Below are 13,278 nucleotides of genomic sequence, written 5' to 3'. Positions count from 1 at the left end.
TAACTGACCAGACTGGTAAGGATCATGGCAAAACCAACCAGGGATATGGATGCTGTATAATAACTCCCTGCCTCATTTTTGTCCATCGAAGTGGGTCAGCTTCTTTCTAATCTCTTTCCCTTGAGGCTGTTTTGTCAGACCGTGTGGGGCTTATTTTATCTTAATGCCATGGCAGAGGAAGCAGGATCTGTACTATTGGCTTAACCACTTCATCTTATGCAGAGAAGTAACATTAATACATTAGGGCATCCATCTGGCTGGTTTTCATTGCCAGTACAAAATTACTTTTTGATTCATGATGCATTTTGATCTAAAAGACACCCACCATCTAAATTTGGATCAGTTCTGTGCCCTCAGTCTGAATCTTTCAGCAAAAGGAGAAAATAATACCTGTAGAAGAAAATTTCCACACATATGTTTCACCTTTCTCATCCCAAATGTAAGTCTGCATAATCACCAATAAAACTTTAATAAATATTGTCTGAAGTTGTCAGGCAAACAAGGGTGAATTCAGAGTCAGGAACAAGAATGCCAAGGCAGGAACAAAGGTGAGGGCAGATTGAAGGTGGCAGTCAAAGCAAAGGTGAGTCATCCACGGATTCTGCTGTGCATGTTTACTGTGTGCCATGGTTTCTGTTGCATTTTATTCCACTTGCTCCCTGAGTGGCGCTGATGCCCGTGAAGAGCCTGCTGTGTGCCAGGGTGGTTTCTTAGAAGTAAGTACTGGATATTTTCCTGTAGAAAGAGTTCTGGTTTCCTTGGACCATGTCTTGAAATTCTTTCATGCACATTCCAAATTACTGTTTCAGTAAAATTTTTTAATAATCTGTAGTGGCAGAGGGAATAATTGGAAAATGGACATACTGCAACTAGAATTTGAGCCTATTGCCTAATTTCTGCCCTTAGAATTTACTTAATTATGCTAAGTTAATGACAAAAATTAGTCTTTGGCCCTGAAAGACAGTTTGTGAGAATTTTTCTTTTTGTTCAAAAACTTCTCAAATTACTTTCAAAAGACTCTGTGGGACAAAGACATTCTGTACTTAGGTATCATGATTTGGTTATGAACTCCAGAGAGAATTTAGTAAAGTTCTTTGTGTGCTAACTCAATACTTCAGTTACTTTCTACTCAAAAGGTGGTCTGAGGGCAGACAGCATCAGAATCATCTGGGTTTTTGTTAGAATTGCAACTCAGGTTGCAATTGCAACCTCAGACCTACTGAGTCAGAATTTACATGTCAACATGATTTCCAGGCAATTAGTAAAAACAGTAAAGTTAGAAAAGTAGCACTGTAGAGAATTTGAAGGAAAAATGAGAGGATGGTTCCAGCCACAATATATGAGTCCAAGCAATCTGTGCTGCAGTTATAGAGACCCTCCTCTTTGGAATGCCCACCCAAAACTTGATGTATTTGCAATAGAACACAAATTCTATTATAGAAGAGAATTCTTCCAAGCATCAATGCCGCACATTTTATGAATGCTAGTGCCACGATTTACTGTTTTTGCAAACACTACTACATTTGGAAGCTGACTTTTGGTCTACTCGAGCAAAATGACAGCTGTAATCCATTTTCCAGGACTTCAATGCTTTGGGTAGAATGCTGGTTTTATTGTTTGAAAGAGATATGTCATAAAGGAACAGAGTTAGAAGGGGACTCTGATGCAGTTTTCTCACAGGAGTTCCAAATAAGGTGGTGATAACCCTGCTGTAGTCTCAGGTTATTGAGGAAAGAATAAGAGGTGAAAGATCAGTTTGTTTTATTTTCTTGGAAAACTTTTCTTTTGATCCATAAGTAAACCGCACAGTACTAAGTTTTCCTTTTTAAATATATGTTATTATTTTAAAATGGAAGTGAAATTGAATATAACACTATGTTAGTTTCAAGTGTACAGTATAATGATTCAGTATTTGTATATATGTGTTGCCAGTGATCACCACAAATGTTTAGTTAACATTCATAGTTACAAACTTTTTTATTATAGAACTTTTAAGGTCTACTATTTAGTAACTTTCAAAAAAACAATATATATTATTGGTCATCATGTTGCATGTTACATCTCTAGGACTCAGTTGTATAACTGAAAATTTGTGCCTTTGACCCCTCACCCATTTTGACTCACCTCTGGCAACCACCAATCTGTTCTCTGTATCTATGAGCTTGAGTTTTTAAATTTATTTATTTTTTTAATTGAAAGATAATTGCTTTACAGAATTTTGTTGTTTTCTGTCCAACCTCATAATGAATCAGCCATAAGTATACATATATCCCTTCCTTTTTGAGGCTGCCTCCCGTCTCCCTCCCCATCCCACTTTTCTAGGTTGATACAGTGCCCCTGTTTGAGTTCCCTGAGACATACAGCAAATTCCCATTTGTTATCTCTTTTACAGTTTCCACATATAAGTAAGACCATATGGTATTTGCTTAGCATAATACCCTGAATATCCATCCATATTGTCACAAATGGCAAGATTTCCTTCTTTTTTTATGGCTGAATCATATTCCATTATATATATATATTTACCACATTTTCTTTACTCATTCATTCATCAGTGGAATCTTAGGTTGCTTCCATGTCTTGGTTATTGTAAATAACAGTGCAATGAATGTGGTAGTGCATATAGCTTTGCTAGTTAGTGTTTTCATTTCCTTCAGATAAGTATCCAGAATGTAATTCCTAGATTGTATGGTAGCTCTTTTTCTGATTTCTTGAGGAATCTCCATAGAGGCTGCACCAAGCTACATTCTCTAGTGGTAAGTTTTTAAAGTTGCAAAGACTTGGAGGCATCAGCGAAGTTTCATTTAATAGCATTGTAAACCCATGGTCTTTGTGGATACTCCAGAGCCATTGTGTCACATAAATCCAAGGAGTCCCATTCACATTGTGGTATATGTGCCTGGTGGTCCCCTGGTGTTGTGCATCACAAGAATTCTGTCCCAGTGTGGACAGTAGGTAAAAAGGATATAAACAGAGCTATTTCTTTCATTCAACATCTATTTCACATAATTACCCTCAAGCTACATATCAAAATCATCCCTAGAGCTATAAGAGATATAGGTGCTCAGGCCGTATTTCTGTAGATATTTGTTCACTGGGTCTTGGGCAGGACTAAAAATCTTTATTTTTATTAAACTCTAGATAATTCTTATATGCAGTCAACTCTATTTAGTGCTAAGACAGCTATTTTAAAAATTAAGACACTATGCCTTTAAGTCAGGAATGACAGTCCCAAGGCTCCTTAATCCCACCAGATGGTCATCTCTTATTACTACATTACAGGCTGACTCAAAATTTAAGAATTAAGGTTTGAAGTGTGGGAAAATAGAGGAGTATTAATTGTTTCTAGTAGCTTACAGTGGTGTTGGGACCTTGATACTGGGAAGAATTGAAGGCAGAAGGAGAAGGGGATGACAGAGGATGAAATGGTTGGATGGCATCACTGACTTGATGGACATGAGTTTGAGCAAGCTCCAGGAATTGGTGATGGTCAGGGAAACCTGGCATGCCGCAGTACATGGGTTCACAAAGAGTGAGACATGACTGAGTGACTGAACTGAACTAAACAGCAGTGTTAGTTTGAAATGAAGCAATAATTCAGAGAAGTGCTGAGCAAGAGGAGAATAGGAAAATTAAAGGAAATGAAACTCTGATGAAGTTGATCATATCTTAATAAAAGTGAAAATTGATGAGGTTAAAGATGTTTGCCTCCTTACAGAGATATTTTCTTGTTTTTTAAAATGGTCAGAAAAGTGTCAAATTCAGCCTCAATTTTAGTAATGATTAGCATATACTTTCCTTATGTTTCTTCATTGTCACATCTTTTGAATTATTGTTTCCTTGAATTCTTGTCATGAAAATGATATTACCTTATTATTTTTACTTCATATATGAATGAACTGAGGAAATTGTTCCAAGGCAAGCCAGATTCTTGATTATCAAATTCAGTTCAGAGTTATCTGGGTAATGAAGCCATAGTGTCAGTATCTCAACCTCACAGCTATCCAAGCTGTAGTGACAGGAAAGTTATTAATACCATTTCAGGGAAGCATCTCTGAAAGTAGATACAAAACAATGAAAAGTTTAACTCTCTTGTATGAATTGTTATGGAACTTAGGATTCAATATTTTTCTGGTTATTTATCAAAATATATCATATTTTTAATCCGTAGAGATAATATTTTAAACTTTGTTAATTACGAGAATACTTGCTTTCTATAAATTATTATAATTTTCTTTCACAATAATAAAATAAAAATGTCTAAATGCATTCATTGTTCTGAATATTGAATGGAAGAATGTATAACAGTTCAAGTCACAATACACTGATTTTAAAAAACCAATGCATTTATGTCAATTTTGATAGATTATTCATCCTGTGCCTTACCTAGAGCTTCAGAGAATGAAGCCAAAGGAACATGGAATTTTTCCTCTGAGGTCCCCTTCCAAAGCTCAGATCACTTCCTGCTAGTTGATAGTAGGCTGAGAATATTTACAGTTGACCTTTAGAATTGCCTCAGGCTCACCACACCGCAAATGGCTGTGGGTTTCTGAACTTTAACTTTGCTGATAACACTGGATAATTACACATAACTACACATTCCAAAATACTTAAAAATATGTTAATCGCTGTGTGAGATGAACATGTTGCTTGTCCTGAGATTTCATTGCAATGATTTTCATGCTTTTCTAGGAGACACTACTTCAGGAGATGAAAAATACAACACAATTTTATGAGAAACAAACACACATGCTTTGAATCATCTGTTTGAATTCTTCTAGACTAAAAATTATGGTACTTGCACAAAGACGTTCGTAGATCATAACATATATTGTTTTAGATATCAGGAAGGCCATATTTTAAATATGAGCCTGGCTGATACTGTTGTTTAAAAGCTATGGGGAAAGCCCTGGGTGAACTTCTAATTTGTTTGTCAAACTTGTCTGAGAGTGCATACATCTCTATCTGCTTTCATGTGAGAAACTACAACACAGATGGAATTCAAAATACTAAGAAAAGTACTCAAGTGAAATTGTTCGATAGATTTTTCTTCCTTTTTGCATTTTGAAATGAACAAAGCCATCACTTTTCAGTACTGTCAAGATTTGAAAGTCCACAAAAAGTAAGATAGAGGTGGTAGAGAGGAACACCTATATACTAAATGAATTGTGTATTTAGCAGTAGCTAATTAATCTGTGGAGAAGGCAATGGCAACCCACTCCAGTACTCTTGCCTGGAAAATCCCATGGATGGAGGAGCCTGGTAGGCTGTAGTCCATGAGGTCACTAAGAGTCGGACACAACTGAAGGACTTCACTTTCACTTTTCACTTTCATGCATTGGAGAAGGAAATGGCAACCCACTCTAGTATTCTTGCCTGGAGAATCCCAGGGATGGGGGAGCCGGTGGGCTGCCATCTATGGGGTCGCACAGAGTCGGACATGACTGAATCTGTAGACCACTTTATAGGAAGTACAATAGGCCTGGACCTCTCTCTATCTGTAAATCAGGGCATGTGTTTAAAGCAAAAACTTTAATTTCAAATCCATGCCAAAGTTTCAGGATTATATAAATCCAAGATTCATGAAAATAAGTGGAAAAATGAAACAAATCAGTCCCTCAATAATATAAATGACATACATGGATGTGACTGAGCGACTTTCACTCACTCACTCACAGAAGTTTTGCAGTCTGTCAATGAAAACTAAGTATACATCTGTGCTCATCTCAGGAGATTAGAGCATTGACAATATATATAGGGTATGCAGTGGAACATTAAGGGTACTGAAAAACATCATCCTCACCATTTCCCAATGACTTGTATGATCAAGCAAATGACATATTCATTGCCTGCTTGCTGGTCAGGAACACTGAATCTCATAGTTCATTAGTTTGTATCATTACATGTTCCAGTTTCCCATCATGGTGGTATCTGGAACACACAGCCTCAGAAGGTCAGGTAGATTATGAAACTATGGATTTTGGAGTGTTTTCTAGTTAAAAGTGCTGTGCTGTGATTAGTCATGCAGTCACATCTGACTCTTTGCAACCTCATGGACTGTAGCCTGCTGGGCTCCTCTGTCCATGGGGATTCTCTAGGCAAGAATATTGGAGGGGTTGCCATGCCCTCTTCCAGGAGATCTTTCCAACCCAAGGATAGAACTCAGGTATTCTGAACTTCAGGCAGATTCTTCACCATCTGGGCCACCAGGGAAACCCAAGAATACTAGAGTAGGTACCCAATCCCTTTTCTAGGGAATCTTCCCAACCCAGGAATTGAATTGGGGTCTGCTGCATTGCAGGCGGATTCTTTACCAGCTCTATAATATGCCTTGACTTACTTAAACCCTTGTTAATAAAATTTCTACAGTGACAGGAAGATGCTTCACTGTACTGTGTAGTAAAGACTCGTTAGCACTGATTCCGACCATACCAATGTCCAGAAATCAGGAGCCATTTTAAGTCCAAAACACTTATTCTATTGTATTTACTATAGAAGTAGAGTCATTCAGATGCCAAACAAACTGTTCAAATGCCTGAACTAAAAACAAAACAAAGCCAACCAAACAAAAAACCTTATTCTAAAACAGGGTGAAATTAGCAGTTAGTGGTCAATTTCCATTTTATAGAAAGGTTTAATGTGATGATTTTGGGTGGGGTATTTGTCTTATTCCTTTCTCTTGACCACGTCAGCATCTCCTTGGTAAAGGAAGGCAAAACTGAAGATCAGCAAAAATGTAGTGAGAATTGGATAAAATTGAAACAGTTGTGGAATGAGGATTTAAAGATGCATTCTTCATTGACTGTTTACTGACACTATTATAATTTTGGAAAAGGTTGATAGACTCTGTCAGGGTAGTGTGTAATTTCCTCAGTTTTGTCTCATCACAACAAAAATTTGAAGCAATGGACGTTAAAGCCCTCAGTGTATCATAGCTCTCAGACAGACCATGTTACAGCTCCATTTACAGCTCAATTTTATTTAGAAAATAAAGGAAAATACATCCTCAAGGCATGAGAACATGCTGACCCAAAAGACATGAAGAGAAGAGAGAGAGAGTCACAGAGACAGAGAGCCCCGGCACTTTGGCTCCTTTTTAAATATGTTTTCTCCTCCCCCTGAGCCTGCCCTAGGTAAACTGGACTAGCCGGGAGTGCTGTTTGTTCTACCTGAAGTCCTCACTCTGGTCTCGGACCTTCCTTTGCTCTATTTTCGAGGGCCTTTCCCTTCCTTGTCTTTTAGCCACTGCCATTCTGGACTCCTTTTTCCTATTCTAACTACTCAACAACTCCATTCATAATGTTCTTATAATCACAATGAGTTTTATCTATTAATTCTATTTCAGTAATGATAGTAACTGTAAGTTATAGAGTGTCTGCCATGTGCTAGATTAACTATACTAAATTCTTCATTCACATTATTTTCTCATCTTGAAACCCTTTGAGGTATTTATTGTAATTCTCAATTTTTTTAAGGAGAAACAAGAACAGTTGATTGAATAGATTGTCCAAAGTTTTTGCTAACAAGAGGTAGAGCACTTTAAAACCATTTCAGCTTGACCCCAGAGCCCATGAAATCCCAACTACCATCTGTTCCACCAATCTACTAGTTTGCTAGTTTTGGAACTAGCAAAATGAGCAGGTGTGTCCTTTCTGAGCCCACCCTAGTGCATAGAAGTTTGATATTTGTGTGATTAAAAATGCTTTCCATTTTAAAATTTCATTATTAGTTCTTAAAATAAATAACTTACTTACATTACTACTTTAAAACAACCAGGGATACAAATGTTATGACTAGAGGTTGTTGCTTATGGAATTATTCTGAATTTGTGAAAGGCTATTTTACTATCAGATCAGATCAGATCAGTCACTCAGTTGTGTCCGACTCTTTACGACCCCATGAATCGCAGCACGCCAGGCCTCCCTGTCCATCACCAACTCCCGGAGTTCACTCAGACTCACGTCCATCGAGTCAGTGATGCCATCCAGCCATCTCATCCTCTGTCGTCCCCTTTTTCTCCTGCCCCCAATCCCTCCCAGCATCAGAGTCTTTTCCAATGAGTCAACTCTTCACATGAGGTGGCCAAAGTACTGGAGTTTCAGCTTTAGCATCATTCCTTCCAAAGAAATCCCAGGGTTGATCTCCTTCAGAATGGACTGGTTGGATCTCCTTGCAGTCCAAGGGACTGTGAAGAGTCTTCTCCAACACCACAGTTCAAAAGCATCAATTCTTTGGCGCTCAGCCTTCTTCACAGTCCAACTCTCACATCCATACATGACCACAGGAAAAACCATAGCCTTGACTAGATGAACCTTTGTTGGCAAAGTACTGTCTCTGCTTTTGAATATGCTATCTAGGTTGGTCATAACTTTCCTTCCAAGGAGTAAACGTCTTTTAATTTCATGGCTGCAGTCACCATCTGCAGTGATTTTGGAGCCCATAAAAATAAAGTCTGACACTGTTTCCACTGTTTCCCCATTTATTTCCCATGAAGTGGTGGGACCGGATGCCATGATCTTCGTTTTCTGAATGTTGAGCTTTAAGTCAACTTTTTTCCTCTCCACTTTCACTTTCATCAAGAGGCTTTTGAGTTCCTCTTCAATTTCTGCCATAAGGGTGGTGTCATCTGCATATCTGAGGTTATTGAGATTTCTCCCTGCAATCTTGATTCCAGTTTGTGTTTCTTCCAGTCCAGAGTTTCTCATGATGTACTCTGCATATAAGTTAAATAAACAGGGTGACAATATACAGCCTTGACAAACTCCTTTTCCTATTTGGAACCAGTCTGTTGTTCCATGTCCGGTTCTAACTGTTGCTTCCTGACCTGCATACAGATTTCTCAAGAGGCAGGTCAGGTGGTCTGGTATTCCCATCTCTTTCAGAATTTTCCACAGTTTATTGTGATCCACACAGTCAAGGGCTTTGGCATAGTCAATAAAGCAGAAATAGATGTTTTTCTGGAACTCTCTTGCTTTTTTGATGATCCAGCGGATGTGGGCAATTTGATCTCTGGCTCCTCTGCCTTTTCTAAAACCAGCTTGAACATCAGGAAGTTCACGGTTCACATATTGCTGAAGCCTGGCTTGGAGAATTTTGAGTATTACTTTACTAGCATGTGAGATGAGTGCAATTGTGCAGTAGTTTGAGCATTCTTTGGCATTGCCTTTCTTTGGGATTGTAATGAAAACTGGCCTTTTCCAGTCGTGTGGCTACTGCTGAGTTTTCCAAATTTGCTGGCATATTGAGTGTAACACTTTCACAGCATCATCTTTCAGGTTTTGGAATAGCTCAACTGGAATTCCATCACCTCCACTAGCTTTGTTCATAGTGATGCTTTCTAAGGCCCATTTGACTTCACATTCCAGGATGTCTGGCTCTAGGTCAGTGATCACACCATTGTGATTATCTGGTTTGTGAAGATCTTTTTTGTACAGTTCTTCTGTGTATTCTTGCCATCTCTTCTTAATATCTTCTGCTTCTGTTAGGTCCATACCATTTCTGTCCTTTATCGAGCTCATCTTTGCATGAAATGCTCCTATACTGATTGTATTTATTGATAAAAGAAAAAAATTCAAGACTAGATGTTATCAGCTTTATATATGCTAATTATTCTGTGAATATGCATCCACACTATACTTAGTAACACTAAATAATCTTCACCATACTGTCCGTCAATATGTAGCTGTCAATCTGTCACTTAATTACAATTAATGCGGTTGGCAAGGAAGAGCTCCAATGCACATTACCAATAGTTTTCATTCCCCAGTCCGAGCATTTGATCCATCAGAGAGGATGTGATGTACATACATTAAAAGTAGTGAATCCTTTTTAGCTAAGTAATTTTGACACAATGATAACATGTTTCTCCCTATTTCTCTAAAGTTCTTATAGCATTTCTTTCCTCCCTGACAACCAGGTGAAGCAAAACAAAAAAGAACAACTTCCAAAATGACTAAGGAACTACTAACTTAATTTCAATGTGCTAGATGAATGCTGTCCTCAGAGCAGCCTGGGAAAACTTCCTTGCTGTCTTTGCCTTGATAAGATCAGAGAAGGGATTTTATTTTTGTCTATAATAGGCTGAATTTCTGTAAGGAAGAGAATTCTGGTAGAATTTTATGACAAAAATGATTTAAAAAACTGTCTTTTGACAAACTTTTGCCTCTATAAGTTTTTTTTTTTTCTCTTAGTAATTGTATTCACCCTAGCATGTGGAGATTTAGTGCATAATTATGTGCCATCCTGAAAATATGGCATGTCTGCAAACTGATACAGACATAGGCAAATGGGATTGTGAGAATCCATATCTGAGACGTCCCTGAACTACCACAGTCGGTCTCAGAAACTTCCCTTTTTTCAGTGTTGTAATAACCCTCCCAAAGATTCTTTTGGTCCTTTGTAAATGGACTGATTCAAGTTTTGTAGCATCTCTTCAGTCCCAGTGCTTTAGAACTGAGTAGCTGGTCCATTCTCAAGAAACCTTTTCTGTTACCTCCCAACATCTCTGTTGCACAAGAGGCCCAGAGACCATGGCAGGTGCTATTCAAACTATACAGACTTCCTCTCCATTTAAAAAGATTTTTTTTTTTTTCTCCTAATTTGGATTTGCAAAGAGTTGTTTCTCACAAGGAAGTAAGGGGAGGGTGATTTTATCTGATCCATTTAGAATAGGTAGCTCTGAGAAAAGCCTATTCCATGGATATGTAAAATCCTCCTCTACCTTTGCATACTTTCCTGCTTATGCTCAGGGCAATCAGCAGCAGAATATCAGAGAGCAGAAGGTCATTACAAAGAAAAGCCTGTGAGTAAAATTGTGAGCTTAAGATTCCTGGCAGCTGGCAGCCAATGTATCTTGCACCGTCAGAAGCAATTGTTAGGAGGTGTACCCCATGCCATTGAGCTGTCGTCATCCTAGTCACCTCCTAAGGAGCATGGCAGGGTTCCCCTAAGTATGTTCCAACTCTTTCCATGCATACAGGGTGGAACAGAGCCCAACGGCCGTGTTCTTTCTAGAAGAGTTTCTGCTTGCCAAAGCACTCAGCTCCTATCCTCATGTTCTCTTATCTTCTCTCAGTAATACATTTTCAGTAAAAGGCTGAGCATGGAAAAAAAGTAGTATAAATGTATGGCTAATAATTAAAGCACTTTAAAATCTCCATTTCTAAGAAAAGAAAATTACATGTTTGGTTTGATTAAATCTTTCTGAATTACTGTAACTATGTACTCATAAGCATTATTCTCTTTTTTTCCACATTAAGAACACTTTACAATTAAACCACTGCATTCTTCCAAGATTTCCTGTTAAGGAATATAACTTATTCTCCAGTCCTAATCACAGTGTGTTTCAATATCCTTCCTGAGAATAATTCTATTTTGCTTCCATGTCAGCAAATGTTTTAGAAAAGACACATATATGACAAAGTAGATTATTGTTATTCCTATTAAAAGTGAGACTATAATGAAAGAAAATATCTTTCTGTATAATGACTAAGCTTATGGGAAAGCTTTACTGTTGTTCATTCACTCAGTCATGTCTGACTCTTTGTGACCCCATGAATTGCAGCACACCAGGCTTCCTTGTCTTTCACTATATCCCAGAGTTTGCCCAAACTCATGTCCATTGAGTTGACAATACCATCCATCTCATCCTCTGTTGTCCCCTTCTCCTCCTGCCCTCCATCTTTCCCAGCTTCAGGGTTTTTTCCAGTGAGTCGGCTCTTCACATCAGGTGACCAAAATATTGGAGCTTCAGCTTCACCATCAGTCCTTCTAAAGAATATTCAGGGTTGATTTCCTTTAGGATTGATTGGTGAGATCTCCTTACTGTCCAAGGGACTCTCAAGAGTCTTCTCCAGCAGCACAGTTCAAAAGCACCAATTTTTTGGTGCTCAGCCTTCTTTATGGTCCAGCTCTCACATCCTTACATGACTACTGAAAAAACCATAGCTTTGACAATACAGACCTTTGTCAGCAAAGTGATGTCACTGCTTTTTAATATGTTGTCTAGGTTTGTCATGGGAAAAACTTAAAATGCTATTATCACTTATCTACATAAAAGTGATATAGAGACTCTACTAAAACATCCTTTTGGGATATTTTTACTCATATCACTTTAAACCATGATCCAGAAAAAAATTGTTCTTTTCATTAATAATAAGTTGTTATTTGTCTGAATGTAGAGAACAGTATTATGGGATACAGAGCCTATAGAGTGACCAATGTGTATAATTCAAAGCATGTCAGATTTCCTTTACTTGTGGTTTATCTATGCCTTAGAATAAAAGGATTCATGTTGCATTACATAGAGTGAATTATGGTGATCCTATGGGCTAGGCTATAATCCAGAAGAGCATAATTACTCACCACACAGGGGCACTCACTTACTAAATTTCTGCCTTAATCATCTATTTTCACAACTGACTTTTTAAAGTAAGAATAAAATAAAAACTTGCATCTTCAGGAGTTAATATTTGGACTTAAAACTATTTAGATCTCTTCAAGCTGTTGAATCACCATCCTCAGAGACCACATGAATTTCTTCTATTTAAATAGGAGTGGGAGCAAGGAAACCAGTTAAGACATGGCTAATTTGGCATTTTTTAACCAGGTATGATAATGATTGGAAAACTACCTGCTTTGAGGTTGAGCTCTATGTCAAGACTGTATTTCTTCCCACCTATTTTTTCTATAATGTTCATTATGAATGAAAAAGTTATCTTAAAGTTTTGGAAGTGCTTTTTTAAAAAAAAAAAAAAACCTAATTTTCACACAAAAAGGTGCTATGGCATAAGGCTGGGGAGCCCTGCTGCTGCTAAGTCACTTCAGTCGTGTCCGACTCTGTGTGACCCCATAGACAGCAGCCCACCAGGCTCTGCCATCCCTGGGATGCTCCAGGCAAGAACACTGGAGTAGGTTGCCATTTCCTTCTCCAATGCATGAAAGTGAAAAGTAAAAGTGAAGTTGCTCAGTCGTGTTTGACTCTTTGCAGCCCCATGGAGTGCAGCCTACCAGGTTCTTCCATCCATGGGATTTTCCAGGCAAGAGTACTGGAGTGGGCTGCCATTGCCTTCTCCATCATATGCTCAGTGCCTTCAAGAGGTTGGAGCGAACTCAGATTCACTATGCCTTGAAATAAATAATTTCCCTTCAAGGCATTTAGCAAATGGTTTTTTGTTCAATTCAACAGGGTTTTGAAAATCCTAAATCTGACTGGGAGCTGAAGGAGATGGGTGTGGAGAGATCCATAGTCATCACTTTAAAATCCTTTAAGAAGATTTC

General features: G+C 38.1%; 1 long non-coding RNA gene across 1 annotated transcript in view; it reads left to right on the top strand.

The window, feature by feature from the left end:
- Positions 1-497: 497 nt before the first annotated feature.
- LOC129624065 (uncharacterized) overlaps positions 498-13,278 on the top strand; it is a 179,784-nt gene continuing 167,003 nt past the window's right edge. The window contains exon 1 of the long non-coding RNA XR_008700719.1: positions 498-583. This is a non-coding gene — a long non-coding RNA (uncharacterized LOC129624065). The remainder of the gene's footprint in view (positions 584-13,278) is intronic.

This window comes from Bubalus kerabau, chromosome 12 (genome assembly GCF_029407905.1).
Source record: "Bubalus kerabau isolate K-KA32 ecotype Philippines breed swamp buffalo chromosome 12, PCC_UOA_SB_1v2, whole genome shotgun sequence".
Taxonomy (NCBI): Eukaryota; Metazoa; Chordata; class Mammalia; order Artiodactyla; family Bovidae; genus Bubalus; species Bubalus kerabau.
The sequence above is the reverse complement of the archived record's forward strand: the minus strand, read 5'-3'. Positions and strand labels throughout refer to the sequence as shown.